At 45.7% G+C, this 13,085-nt stretch overlaps 1 long non-coding RNA gene across 1 annotated transcript; it reads right to left on the bottom strand.

Moving 5' to 3' along the window:
- Nucleotides 1-8,061: 8,061 nt before the first annotated feature.
- LOC140625607 (uncharacterized) lies at nucleotides 8,062-10,822 on the bottom strand. Its single transcript, XR_012024953.1, has 2 exons — nucleotides 10,446-10,822; nucleotides 8,062-8,426 (listed from the first exon to the last, which is right to left on the bottom strand). It is a non-coding gene; the product is annotated as an uncharacterized lncRNA (long non-coding RNA).
- Nucleotides 10,823-13,085: the final 2,263 nt, after the last annotated feature.

Genomic DNA, 13,085 nt, shown 5'->3' with positions numbered 1-13,085 from the left:
CTGAGGATCGCAGCTGTGTTTACATTAACTGTCTAGGGTGACCTGCCTTCCCCAGAGGCTCCCTCACACACTCAGCCCCACGGCTCAGCTCAGAGAAGGCTTTGCTTTCAAGGAAAGGCGCATGTTTACCATCGATGTGATCACGCAACAGGGAGCCTGAGACCTGCCTGGCTCTTGCTGCAGCTGTGCAAATGGCTATCATAAAGTTTGCTCTGTCTGGCCCAGATCACCTAGAGCTATTAGATGACCCTCCCTACTTAGCAAATGGTTAGGGTCAGGGAGCAACCATAAAGATGTCATCTCCACCATAGGCTGCCCTTGATTGACCCAAAGAGAAAGCCCCAGAGTATGGGCCCTGCCCTTGGAGCTGCAGGCAGATGGTGCTCAGCTGGCTTCATCTACCATCATTTCATTGCCATTTTATCCCCAATAGAACCTACCTCATAAGTTTGTTGCAGAGGTAAAAGGAATTAACACAGAGGTGCCCAGGTGGCTCAGACAGTTAAACTTCCCACTCTTGATTTTGGCTCAGGTCCTGATCTCACAGTCATGGGAAGGAGCCTTTTGTCAGGCTCCATGCTCAGTGGGGAGTCTGCTAGAGTCTCTCTCTCCCTCTCCCTGGGCCCCTCCCCCTGCTCCCTCTCTCTCTAAATAAATAAATAAATAGAATATTTTTAAAAAAAGGAATTAACACATTCAAAGCTCTTAAAACGATGACCGGCACAGAGTATGTTCTATGAAAGTATTAATTCTTATTTTCATTCCTTCGCCCAGTGAATATTTAGAGAACACCTACTATGTGCCAGGTACCGACCGAGTCAGGTACTGGAGATAAAAAGTGGGAAATGAAGACCTATTTCCTTCCTGCCCTCGAGATGCTGAATCTCAATGGGCAGCATCCTCGAGAACCTCCTCCAGAGCACAGAAACCTGCCCTATGGAGAGCGAAAAATGGTCATTCAAACTCCTGCTTTCCAAGGTCATATGTGAGAAAAGTCACTCACGCTGACATCTGCCTTTGCAGGCAGAGGAGATTCCCACCTTCTGAGCCTCCCCTCCCCGGGGCCCTCTAAGGCACCAATTGTCAAAGCTGGTCCCTTAGACCGAAATCCTATCCCATTTTGTCTCAACCCTGTATTTATCTACTGAAAAACTACTTTTCTCAAGGCTTTCAGATTTCATTTCCTAGCAAATCCATTCTAGTTAGAATTAATCCCCAGCCCAACCCTGTCAGTTGTCCTTTGTCTATAAGAAACAGGCCAAAAAAAAAAAAAAAAAATTAACACTGAAGAATTCTCCCATAGGCTGCTTTAATCATCTAATTTTTGGTACAGCATAAAATCTTATTGTTAGGTGATGATGTGATGTTAAATGCCCAATCTCCCTACAGTAGCTAAAATATTTCGGCCTGGTCTCCTTCTCTGAAGACATGGAAAGTAGCCACCAGTGTCCTCATTGGATAACCCTGGGGGCGGTGGAGGTATCCAACTCTCTGAAATGCCAAGGACGTATAGAGGAACATCTAAGATTCCTCTTAGGAATTAATTTTAATTGATCCATTATTCAACAAATATCGACCACATAGTATATACCAGATAGAGGTAAAAAGGTTAACAAGAAACTCTTCATTCAAGGAGTTCACAATCCTATAGGAGACACAAATATGGGAAAGCTACAATACAGATGGATGAGTCTGATGATAGAAATATGCGCATGGTGGCTACTTACTGCAGAGTAATTTGTTAAAAATGTTATTCTATTGCTAACAGGCTTTCCATCCCCAACAACTATTCTCATCTATCCTCTAGAAATGCCTTGGGTATGCCATGTTGATTAATTCCTTTACCTGCCATGCCCTTCCCTCCCACTCCTGGTTCATAGGACAAACTCCTATTCATCCTTTAAAACTTTCTTCATACTATCACATGCATTTTAATCATCCCCTTCCCAATACCACTTCTCTACATTTTTTCATATTTCTCTTTTTTGCACATATTATTTTAGATTCTGATTAATCATTTGCACATACTTATTCTTTACTGGAACATATGTTTCTTCAGGGCTTTAATACAGTACTAGATATTCTTAAATGTTCGTTGAGCTGAACTGTGTATAACAGTATAATGATATTAATACAATGACCAACATCCTAACTCCTATTTTGAGTATTTTTATGAATCAGACATTATGATAAGTCCTTTCCATACATTCCTCAATTTTCCTCAAAACAACTTTGATAGTAGGAAGTATCACAGATGGTTTCTCCAATAAGCCACACCTAACACCAAGAGTTCATTGTATGATTTGTTACTTTTCCTTCATTATTCCCCTCTCTCCCTCTCTGTCTCTCTCTTCCTCTCCCTCTCTCTCTCTCTGTCTCTCTCTCTCTCTCACACACACACACACACACACACACAATCTGATAATCTTATACTATTTTGGAGTTGATATGTGACTTGGAGATCTCATTTCTGTATTCCCATAGTGCCCTTCCTATGTCCATATAACACATATTAAGCTAGTACAACTATGGATTTGGTTGTTTGCAAGTCCTTCTTTAAATTATAAATTCTTTGAAGTCAGGCATGCCTCATTCTTTTTTTTTTTTTATCCCAAATAAACATCATGGTGACTAGAAAACAGTAAGTGTTCAGTGAGTATTTATGGTTAAAGAAAGGAATGAAGGAAGGGATGGAGAAAGGGATGAAAGATAGGAGGCAAGGAGGGAGGGAAGGAGAGAGGGAGGGAGGAAAATCAACATCTGACACAGAGCAGATGAGTTACTTAGGTAGAAAATACTATTTCTCATAAAACCCAAACACTCTTCAACTAGGCAAAGGAGAATCAAGATCAATGAGCACACTGGAGTCTGGAATTACTGAGTGGACCAACCACTTGATACAGGTCACTCATTATAGTGGCCTCATTTTATAAAGAGAATGCTGGTGAAGTAAAAGGCCTTCAAATCCTCAATGGACTTTGGAATCTTTAACTTCTAGCCTGTTGCTTTAACTATGGGACCCAACAGTTTTCAAAGACAGACCCATTGGCTTCTTGCATGTTCTAGCTCTGTAAGCAAAAGTGGGAAAGAATTGGAAATTGCACATCCAGGTCTTTTTTTTTTAATTTTTTTGTTTATTTATGATAGGCACACAGTGAGAGAGAGAGAGGCAGAGACACAGGCAGAGGGAGAAGCAGGCTCCATGCACCGGGAGCCTGACGTGGGATTCGATCCCGGATCTCCAGGATCGCGCCCTGGGCCAAAGGCAGGCGCTAAACGGCTGCGCCACCCAGGGATCCCCATCCAGGTCTTTAATAACATTTTTGTCCACCCATTCTGTGCCCAGTTGTCTTCCAGGCACCAGGGACACAGAGCCTGTCCTCTGAGGGATCCTGTTTCTAGACCCGACAACTATACCACCATTTCATGCTTGCTACTTACTACCCAAATCATCCAGAGTTAGCACCCCTACATGTCAACATCTGTGTACTCAACTGGCCGATACAAAGTTTAGGCTTCCTTAATGGGTAAGAGACAGAAATAATAAATATCTGACACTGCGTTGGCCTCTGACTTTAGCCTAAGAATTGGAGTGACTTGGGGAGAAAAATTATGTATAGCAATGAAATGTAAAATGTGCCTACTTTATTCTTTTCCTGCATCATATCTAACAATTATTCAGATGGTTTAAAAAAATAAAATTAAAATAAATGAGTAATGGAAAAATAATTATCTGTGAAAAATACCTCTCTAGAAGAAATACCTCCAGATTCATTCGAAGCCACCTGTGGACTAAAGGCAGGCGACCTACCCTCCCTCCCCCTGTCCCCACACCCTCTATTCTGTTATCTGACTTGGTACAGCTCATGTCACATGCCAAAACATCCTTCTCCTGAGATGGGGGGAGGGTGTCTGTGTGAAGAATTCTCATGGATGGGGATGCTCAGAGTAGTCCACCATCCTCCTTGATCTCTTTTCCTATCTTCTTCACTTTTCCGACTTCCATGGGAGAGTCACTCAAGGTCAGTCTAGATTGTCACCCACTGCCTCTCAGGTGGTAATAGTTTGAAGGATGAGCCAGATTCCCACGTAAGCTGAGGAGGAGGAAATCCAGCTCCCTTGAGGTAGAAACAAGCACTGTCTCCCATGCCGAGACTGCGGCTCACTTTATCCTTCACCTTGCACCCTCCCAGCCACCTGTGGCTACAAAGCCCATGGCAAGTGTTAGGTTGTCACACCAAACCTTGATGCCCAAAGTGCTCCCCACCTACCAGGGCTGCTCAGGCAGCGGGAAGGCGATTAGAACCTGTAATTTCTCATCTCGGTTAGCAGGTGACAGGCTCCGATAACATGGCATCCATATGGTGTCACCCCTTCTGTTGAGCACAATTTTAGGGCAAGATTCATACCGCTTCTCTCTGTGCTCAAAATAGATGCCCAAAATTGGGATAGAATTTACATAAGTTGGCTGAAGAGACTGTGTTCAATTAAAAAGCTTTTGTCGCCAAGAAATTTTTTTAGTTGATACATATGCTCCTTTATTGCAGTCCTATGGGGGGAAAGATTTTGGTTCTCTCTCTTCCCTTTTCCTTCCTCCCCTTCTCCTTCCATCAATTAATAAATTAAGGAGGGCGTGGTTATCTGACCCCAAGGCTAAGTGAGCAGCAAATGAGGATGCAACCCATATGGAAATAACAGAAACCTGGCCCAGGAGTAAAAGAAGCAAGTGGTGCCCTTCTGCCTAGCCCGGGGCAGGGCAGGCTGCAAGGCTCTTCTCTGTGTGTCATCTGGGCTCTGTCCCAGAGAGAATGGGTTGTCCCACTTTGCAGTCACCATAAATTCAATGAAATGTGTTTTCAATTGCACTGACGCTGAGGCATGAATTTAAAAATATAAAACATGGGTATTTTTTCCCCATCCTGTAATAATAGCGTTCTTGGGCAAAAATTGGGAAATGGAAAAATATAAAGGAGAAGAAAACGCATTGGTGCTTTTACTTTTCAAAGATGAAACTCTGTTAACGTTGAAGTCTACCTCCTTCCAGCCTTTGTTACAACTGTGTTTAATCATACAAACTAGAGATTCCAATATACAAATCCTTTTGTATCTCTGCACTTTTGTGTTACGTTGTACATTTCTAGGACACAGCATCACTTTTAATGGACGTACCATCTCTCTTTTGGATATTGATATCATTTCCCATTTTGGAAATCATCCTTCTACAAATTTTGCTGCAATTAGCAACCTTGACTTTGTATGCACCTCCGACTACTTACCTAGGATAAATTTACATGGGTTGTGATTCCAGGTGTCTATTCCATAGTGAAGACAAGTTGTACTGAGCTTTTCACATGCTTTGGGACTGGTTCATCTTATGATTAATGCATGCATTTTTTTTTTACAATGCCTGTTTAGCATCAGAAATGAAATCAGTGTTTAAGAAAGTAATTTGTTTCGAGTGTTTTCCTATGGAAAGCTAAATAACTCTGGATGGGACATCTGTTGTTTTTGCCTGTTCAGCATCCACCCTCTCCCCTCCTTTTTCTACATAAGGAATGTATGTACAGTTGTCTCCAGTCTCCGTTCTTGTGGCTCCAGTGGAGCTAAGGACCAATCACCTTTGGATTCAGCAGTGGCCAATCAGACTTGCAATGAGGGGCAGGCCTTGGGCTTTCATCAAAAGTTCTCTCTTTCCTCTGAGTTTGATTAGTGGGTGGAATATATAATCCCAAAGATGCTAGGACTCATCTTTGCCCCACCATGGGAATGGTCCACCCAAGTATCAAGTTGGCGTAGGAAAAAAAAAAAAAAAAACAGAGATGGAAAAAAAAAAAAAAGATTCCTGACAACATTTACAAATTCTGATCTACCTGTGCCTAAAGCTGAGGAAATTAATGCCACAGATTTTTCAGTTCTGTGAGTCAAAAAGTCCCTTTGATATTTAAAATGATGTCAACTATGTTTCCATCAGGTACAACCTAAAATGTCCAGCTAGCAAAGGCCACCTTTGGGGAATCAAACTTAGAGCCTCGGGTTCATCATACTTATGTCCTCTGCCAATACCCTCACTAGCGAACTATACGATTATCTAACACCTGCTGTGGGTGGAGCTGTATGCTAATATTCACTGGCAAAACTCCAGTATGACCAGCTCCAGGCTTACAACAAACTACAGGGCAGGAGATAGAATCATGAGGGAGGAACCACTGGGGGGTTCAGAGGAGGTGTAGGTCATGCCTTACCAAAAGGAATAGAAATCATTTTGTTTTGATGGGATTTAACTTGAGCCTTGGGACATTGGTAGAATTTTCATGGGTGGAGCTTGAGAATGAAGAAATAACACGCCTAATTAAAACAGCGTGGGCAGAAGGTCAGAAGCAGGAAAGCATTCATGGTAGGGTGATGGTGAGCTTGGAGATTTGTCCGTACTTCCTGAAGTTAATACACCATTAACTGAAGAGGGAGCTAACCATTACTTGTAGTGCTATAATTATGAATGATAATTACCCTGAATTACATCTTGCAATGATATATTCCAAATGTTTTTTCACCTACTGAAATGAAGGCTACTTGAGGCTGGGCACAGCCTTTCTTCTGTATACCAAGCTCTTAGCATATTGCCCCATTGTACTGCACTTATTCCCGAAAGACTCATTGACCAAAAAATAGCTTAAAGCTAATTGCAATGTTCGATTGAACATAATCTATTAGACATTGAGACATAACATCCCCACCTGGTGTCAGTACCCTTCCTTGGAAGTAGGTCAGGCAAGTGAGTGCATTCATTGTTTTAAACCACTAAATGCTCTGCAACTCTGATAACTGGCTCTTTTGCTTTCCATGACATTCTCAACCTGACATGTGGGACCTAACAAGGCACCTTGCTCATAAATAAGAACTCAATAACTATTTGGAAAATTGAATTAATAAGTCCCAGACTTTGTTTGTTCATCTGGTCCCTCCAGCTAGCTACACTCTTCGCCTTCCCCCTCATGACCTTATCACATCTTCTGAAAACAGCTATTCTGATATTGGGGGCAGAGCTGACTAGTGAGGTTTCTTGGCAGAATTTTCTGGCCCAACATTTATTTCCCAAACTATTCTGATCACGAGAATCAGCTGGGGTGCTTGTTAAACGCACAAATTATTGGGTCTCTCCTCTGGGAATGCAGGTTCATAGGCCTGGATTGGGGTCCAGAAATCAGGGCTCTGGACAAGCACCTGAAAGATGCTTTTGGCAATTTTGGGGAACCCTGCAAATCAACAGAGCTCTCCTGGCTCTGTTAACTAACCATAATCACAGCAGCTAGTTAGCATGTAGGAAAGCAGTCCTGTGAAGTAGAGAGACCACTATCAAGGGAATCCAATATCTTGGACTCCAATCCCAACACTGAAACTTGCTAGTTGGGTGAACTTTGAACAAATTATGTAGCCTCTTTAAGTGTGTGCTTCTGCCTTTGTAAAATAAGGAAGGCGCTACTTGCCTCTTCCCTGCCAAGCAATCTAATTACATGATGCATGTAAAAGTGTATCATGTATAAGAAGAATTTTTAGTTTTATGTCTTGACTGGAGGCAAAACCCAAAGGATGATCTGTCTGATGGAGGAGATAACGCTTGCCCCATTCGCCAGTTATCTGTAAATATTAGCTCCACAAAAGCACTCATTGCATGCTTGTTTGGTGCCAACACACCAAAGCTGGAAGGTCATTTCAATAAATAACAATTAGCATTTATTGAGCACTTACTCCATGTCAGGCATAATCCTAGATGAATTATTCAGACCGATCAATTTAATCCTTACAACAACTCTGTGAAATAGGTGCTATTTTTATTGCCATTTTTTTTTTAGTTGAAGAAACAGAGATGTACTGAGGTATATTTAAATAATCTATCCAAGGTATAATTGGGGTATAGTTAAATAATGGGTGAGAGGTGATGCAGCTATTAAGAAGCAGAGCTGGGCTTTGAATGCAGACATTGTGACTCTATAGTCCCTGACCCACTAAACCACATGGCTTCTCAAGACCACGGGTGATCCCCATATTGATACCCAGAACATCCAAGGTCTCCACGAATTTACTTCATTATCCCTCCTTTAAAAGAAATGCAAAAGGGATCAAGGAAAGAGATAATTGGGCAGAACACAGAAGCTTTTGGGCGCAGTGACATACTCTCTAGGGCACGGTGGCGGTAGATACATGTCATTACTCATGTGTCCAAACACATAGAACGCACAACACTGAGAGTGAACGCCATTGGGAACTATAAACCGAAGATACTAATGATGTGCCAATGTTGGTTCATAGATTGTAACTAAGTCTCATTCGGTGGGAGATGCTGGTTGTGGAGGAAGTGATGCCTGCGTCAGGGCAGAGGACATAGGGCAACTCTCTGTCCCTTCCTCTTGATTTCGCTGTGAATGGCTCTGGAAAAAAAAAAAAAAAAAAAAAAGTAAGTCTATTAAAATAAAATGCAAAAAAGTCGTAGTTTTCCTACAGATCACTCCACTCCATCGGCCAAGAGTCATTATGGAATATTAGCATCTGATGCATGTTGGCAAACATTGAATCTGGGGCGGAGGGCGGGGGGTCTCAGACTAGAGGCCCGCGTACCAGATGTGTCCCCACAACTCTGAAGTGCTCTCGAGTTCAGAAATGCCTTTCGGGATGGCGCGCACTATGCACTTGGGCATTGGCCACACGTGGCCATCCACACCTGCGTTACCCACCCGCCTAGCCCCTGAAGGCACTTGAGTTTGCTCCCTTAATCCAATCACATCCCTCTAAGGGGGAAACTAAGAGCCCAGACAAATGAAATGGATTGCCCAAGTTCAAAGCAAATTAACAGCAGCGTCTGGAATAGATCCCAGCTCTCCCAGTTCCAAACCACAGCAAAGGAGAGACCACAGCAACGTCCTGGCCATCAGAAAACACAACAAAATAAAGGAAGCATGAAGCACAGTGAGAAAGAGTGTGAGGATGGCTGGAGGGAACAGAAGCCATGTAATGGTTTCCAGGACTGCCCAGCTCCCCTCTGAGTGGACTTGTCCTGGCAGGGGCGGGGAGGGGTGAGGACAGGACAGGTGCCCAGAGAGGCCGCTCTGCCCTCACAGCACCAGTGGTGGCATGTCCCCTCCACATCACCACCCCATTGTTTATCACAGCCCCAGGAAGGTGGGAGCACTGGGGAGGGCCCCTCCATCCAGCGAGGCAGGAGAGGCCAGGGTACACTTTAATTGAAGCTGGCAAAGGAGGAGTCTGGGGCCTGGGCCTCCTCTCTTTGCCCAATGAAGAAAGGCGGTGGGGAGAGAGCAGCACAAAGCCGTGCTCCCTGGGCTGCCTTCGGATTGCCGCCTCAGAGCGGCTTGTAGCTCTGGAGAACTTTTAATAGAAATCTGCCGAGTGAAATGGGCTACAGCTGTTTGCCTTGATAAATATATTTTATGCTACATGCCTCAGCCGCCATCTGTTTGCTGATATGAGCACTTCTTCGTGGCAACTAAGGAGAAGTCATCAAAAGGAGTAGCAGGGGATGGGTTTCCGAGCAGGTAAAGAGGGTGAGGCTGGCAGGCCCAGGAGCTGGTTCCAGGCCGACAGGGACCAGCCCGAGGGTGAAGGAGGCAGCAGGGGGCAGGTGAGGAATTGGGGTGCACTGGGCAACTCAGAGAAGCCGCCCCCCATCCTCTCTCCCAAGATTTTCCAGCATGTTCTCCCAGAGTCCCCAGTCTCTCTTCCCTCCACCTTCCACCTGAGGTCTTGAAAACTCAAAGCAAGATGATGACAGGAATTGCAGGGTGTCCCCCAGGCCTGGCCAATGGGAAGCACGCCCAGTGGCACCGACGTGTGGACCGCTCACCCAAGTCACTCCTGGCCGGCAAGAGGCCTGGGGCCCCTGCACCAATCCCACTGCCAGTGAGCTCAACTCCTGAGCTGGGTTGGGGTGCAGGCCAGACCCGGAGAAGGTTCCAGGCTGGTGTCCCGAGAATTCTATCACCCATTCAGGGGCCACCCGAACCTGGGAGTAGTGGTGAAGGACCTTTGCCAAGCCCTGTGGACACACAGCCACCCAGCCCGGGAGCATCAGAGAAACCGATGCTCAGCAAACCATATTTGCTTAGAACAGATATGAGGGAGGAGGGATTTACCTGATCTGGGTCTCTCAAGTATTTTGGTGAAAGGCAACAGATTTGTTTGCTCTCAAACCATCAAAGCAAGAGAAGACAGGAATGTCCTTAAGAGAAACCAGCATCTACAGGGACAGGCTTCAAGAGTTCGAGATTTCCAATTTCTGAATACCTCTGTGAACTTGTCTGTCTTCCTTCCTTCCTTCCTTCCTTCCTTCCTTCCTTCCTTCCTCCCTCCCTCCCTCCCTCCCTCCCTCCTTTTCTCCCTCCCTCCCTTCCTTCTGTGCTCAGGGACATATGTGAGAAGCCCATACGACTCACCGCTGTCCTCAGTGGCTCCTATTTCTGGCATCTCGTGGCATCACCTCTGTCTCCCACCCACCAGCTCTCCCGTCGTTCCGCTAACAGAAAGGCAGCCTGGCTGGGAAACAGAGTGAGCACCACACGGGAGCAACCCCACCCCCGGGGGGCTGTCCGTGGCCCCCTCTCCTTCTTCTACCCCTACCTGAGTCATGGCAGGGAGGACACTGCTCTGACCTCTCCCACCAGCAATAAAGGGGCCAAAGTATCACCACCGGCTGCATCCTGGCACCTCCCTCCGTATCCTCATGGGGCCTCGGAAATCCAGAACGGCCAGGTGGGAGTCGGTTTGGATGCTGCGGGGGAAGAGCAAAGGAACCACCCGGAGACGGGCTGGAGTGAAAGGAAAACTGGATCTGTGATCGTGGAAAACAGGACACAAGCTTCCAAAGCATATTAGTCAAAAACAAACTGGACCGAGCACCTGCTGCTCAGTGCCACCTCCTCCCAAGGACGTGGGCAGGGTGACTGCTGGTGACATGCTTTGAGACACTCTGACAGAAGGCACTAAATCATTGTGTACTGAGGATTGTGATTTTCGGTCCAAGAAACCAAGTGCTTTGGACGCACTTGCAAACTGCTGGCTGTTAATCGGAGCCAGAGTGAGCCTCCGGCTCCATCGGAGCACCAGCCCCTGGTATTAATAAGTGTTTCCATGGCACTTGATATTTTACAATTATCTTTGCTGACACGTCTGCCTTAGCAGAAGTCGCCGGCCAAATGTAAATCCTTCTGCCCTCCCTGGCGCCTGCCAGCTTTGGGGGAAGTGGTCCCAGCTCGCTCATACACCTTGAGAGGAGATTCGTGGGTCCTGCCAAATCCCCCAGTTTGCAGCCCTTTCCGTCCACACCCGCTTGCTGGCTCCACACTCTCTTCTTCCACTCCTCCGTCCTCATTTCAAGTTCAACTCAAGGCCAACTCCATGGATCCATTCATTCATCTGCTTCCTCATTCTGCGAATATTTGCTGAGCACCTACTGTGCACCCGGCATTGTTTTAGGCCCTGAAGGTACAGCAGTGAATGAAAGGAAGACAAAATAAGCCTGTCCTTGTGTGACTTAACATCCAGACAGCAGGTAGATAGACAACAAGCAGGTAAGTATTTAGTGAGGAGTAGAGACTGATTGGGAAGGATATTGTCACAGATCTAGTGATCCGGTGGCCTGACATCTGAGCAGGAATCTGGATTAAATGAGGGAGTAAGTCAGGCATCCAGGGAACAGCATTATAGGCAGAGGAGCCAGCAGGTGCAAAGACTCTGAGGCGGGGACACAATGAGTGTTGAGAAACAGCAAGGAGGCCAATTAGGTTGGACTGGAGCCAGGGCGAGGCCTGGGTTGTCATGGTAATGTACGCAGTCGGGGACGGAGCCTGGCTCTGATCAGAAGCCCTGTCTTCTGCACTCAGTCCAGCCCCACTGGCTCACCGTTTTTGGGAATTCTATGTTGGCCTTGCCTGAAGTGGCTCCTTTGGACCTCATCAACACCTGTTTTATAGCATCACTGTCTTATGCACTTGTGTTTCCTGTACCCCCAAAGCACATGGAGGTTCTTCAGATTTCCTTCCAGACTCCTGTGTCTTCCCCGAGCACCAAGGTCAGCCTAGCCATTCTTCCTTTCTAACATCCCGAGCATCTTCCCATCGCCCCCTTGAAACCAGATGTTGTGAAAGAACCTCATGTCATCAGTTGTATGTTTCCAGGAACCCATCCGAATACTCCATTAGCTTTTTTTTTTTTTAAATCTGTATGCTAGATACTGTGTTAGATGCTGGGGATGAAAAGATGAGGTTTGCTCAGTAAGCACCAAGTCTAGTGGACACATGAGTCATAAATTAAAGAAGTAAACACTAACAAAAAAAAAAAAAAAACACAAAATAAAGGGCCCGGAGAGCCCAGAGGAGAAAGAAACTAGTTTTTAATTCTTCGTGGAGAAGACAGGGAAGGCTTTACAGTGGGGAGACCGTATCGGCAGGCCCTGAAGGGTGAGGCAGTGTTTCAGAGAGAAAAAGGAAGAAAAGGTGTTAGAACAGGCGTTCTCGACCAGGGGTGATTTTATCTCCATGGGACATTTGGTGAGGTCTGGAGACATTTATGGTTGTCGTGGCTGGGCGGTGGGGCAATGCCTCTGGCTTCTATCGAGGTACAGAGCAGTCTCCCCAGCAAAAAAATACCCTTCCCCAAATGTCAGTAGCACCGAGGTTGAGAGATCCCCTAGTAGAAGCAAAGGGATCGCCATGAGAAATACAGAGCAAGTGAAGGCGGTGGCAGGACATGATGCCAGAAATGTAGGTTGAGCCAGAGGAAGGAAGGCCTCGTATGCCAAACTATGAAGTTTCACTCTGTAGACAATAAAGAGCCAACGAAAGAGAAGTCTGAAAGACATAAAAATCACAGCTGCTAGTTACTGAGCTTGTGCTCTGGGGCAGGTGCTTTACTGCATTACCTCTGATGAGAGAGAGAGAGAGAGAGAGAGAGAGACCCAGAGAACAGTCATTTATCTCTCTACTTTACTTTACAGGTGAGGAAACAGGGAAACCGAAGCTCATAAAGGGGAAACTGCTTGCTCAGAGATAGTGACAACAGATGATCCCGATTTGAGT

Source organism: Canis lupus, chromosome 3 (assembly GCF_048164855.1).
Source record: "Canis lupus baileyi chromosome 3, mCanLup2.hap1, whole genome shotgun sequence".
NCBI classification, from domain to species: Eukaryota; Metazoa; Chordata; class Mammalia; order Carnivora; family Canidae; genus Canis; species Canis lupus.
The sequence above is the reverse complement of the archived record's forward strand: the minus strand, read 5'-3'. Positions and strand labels throughout refer to the sequence as shown.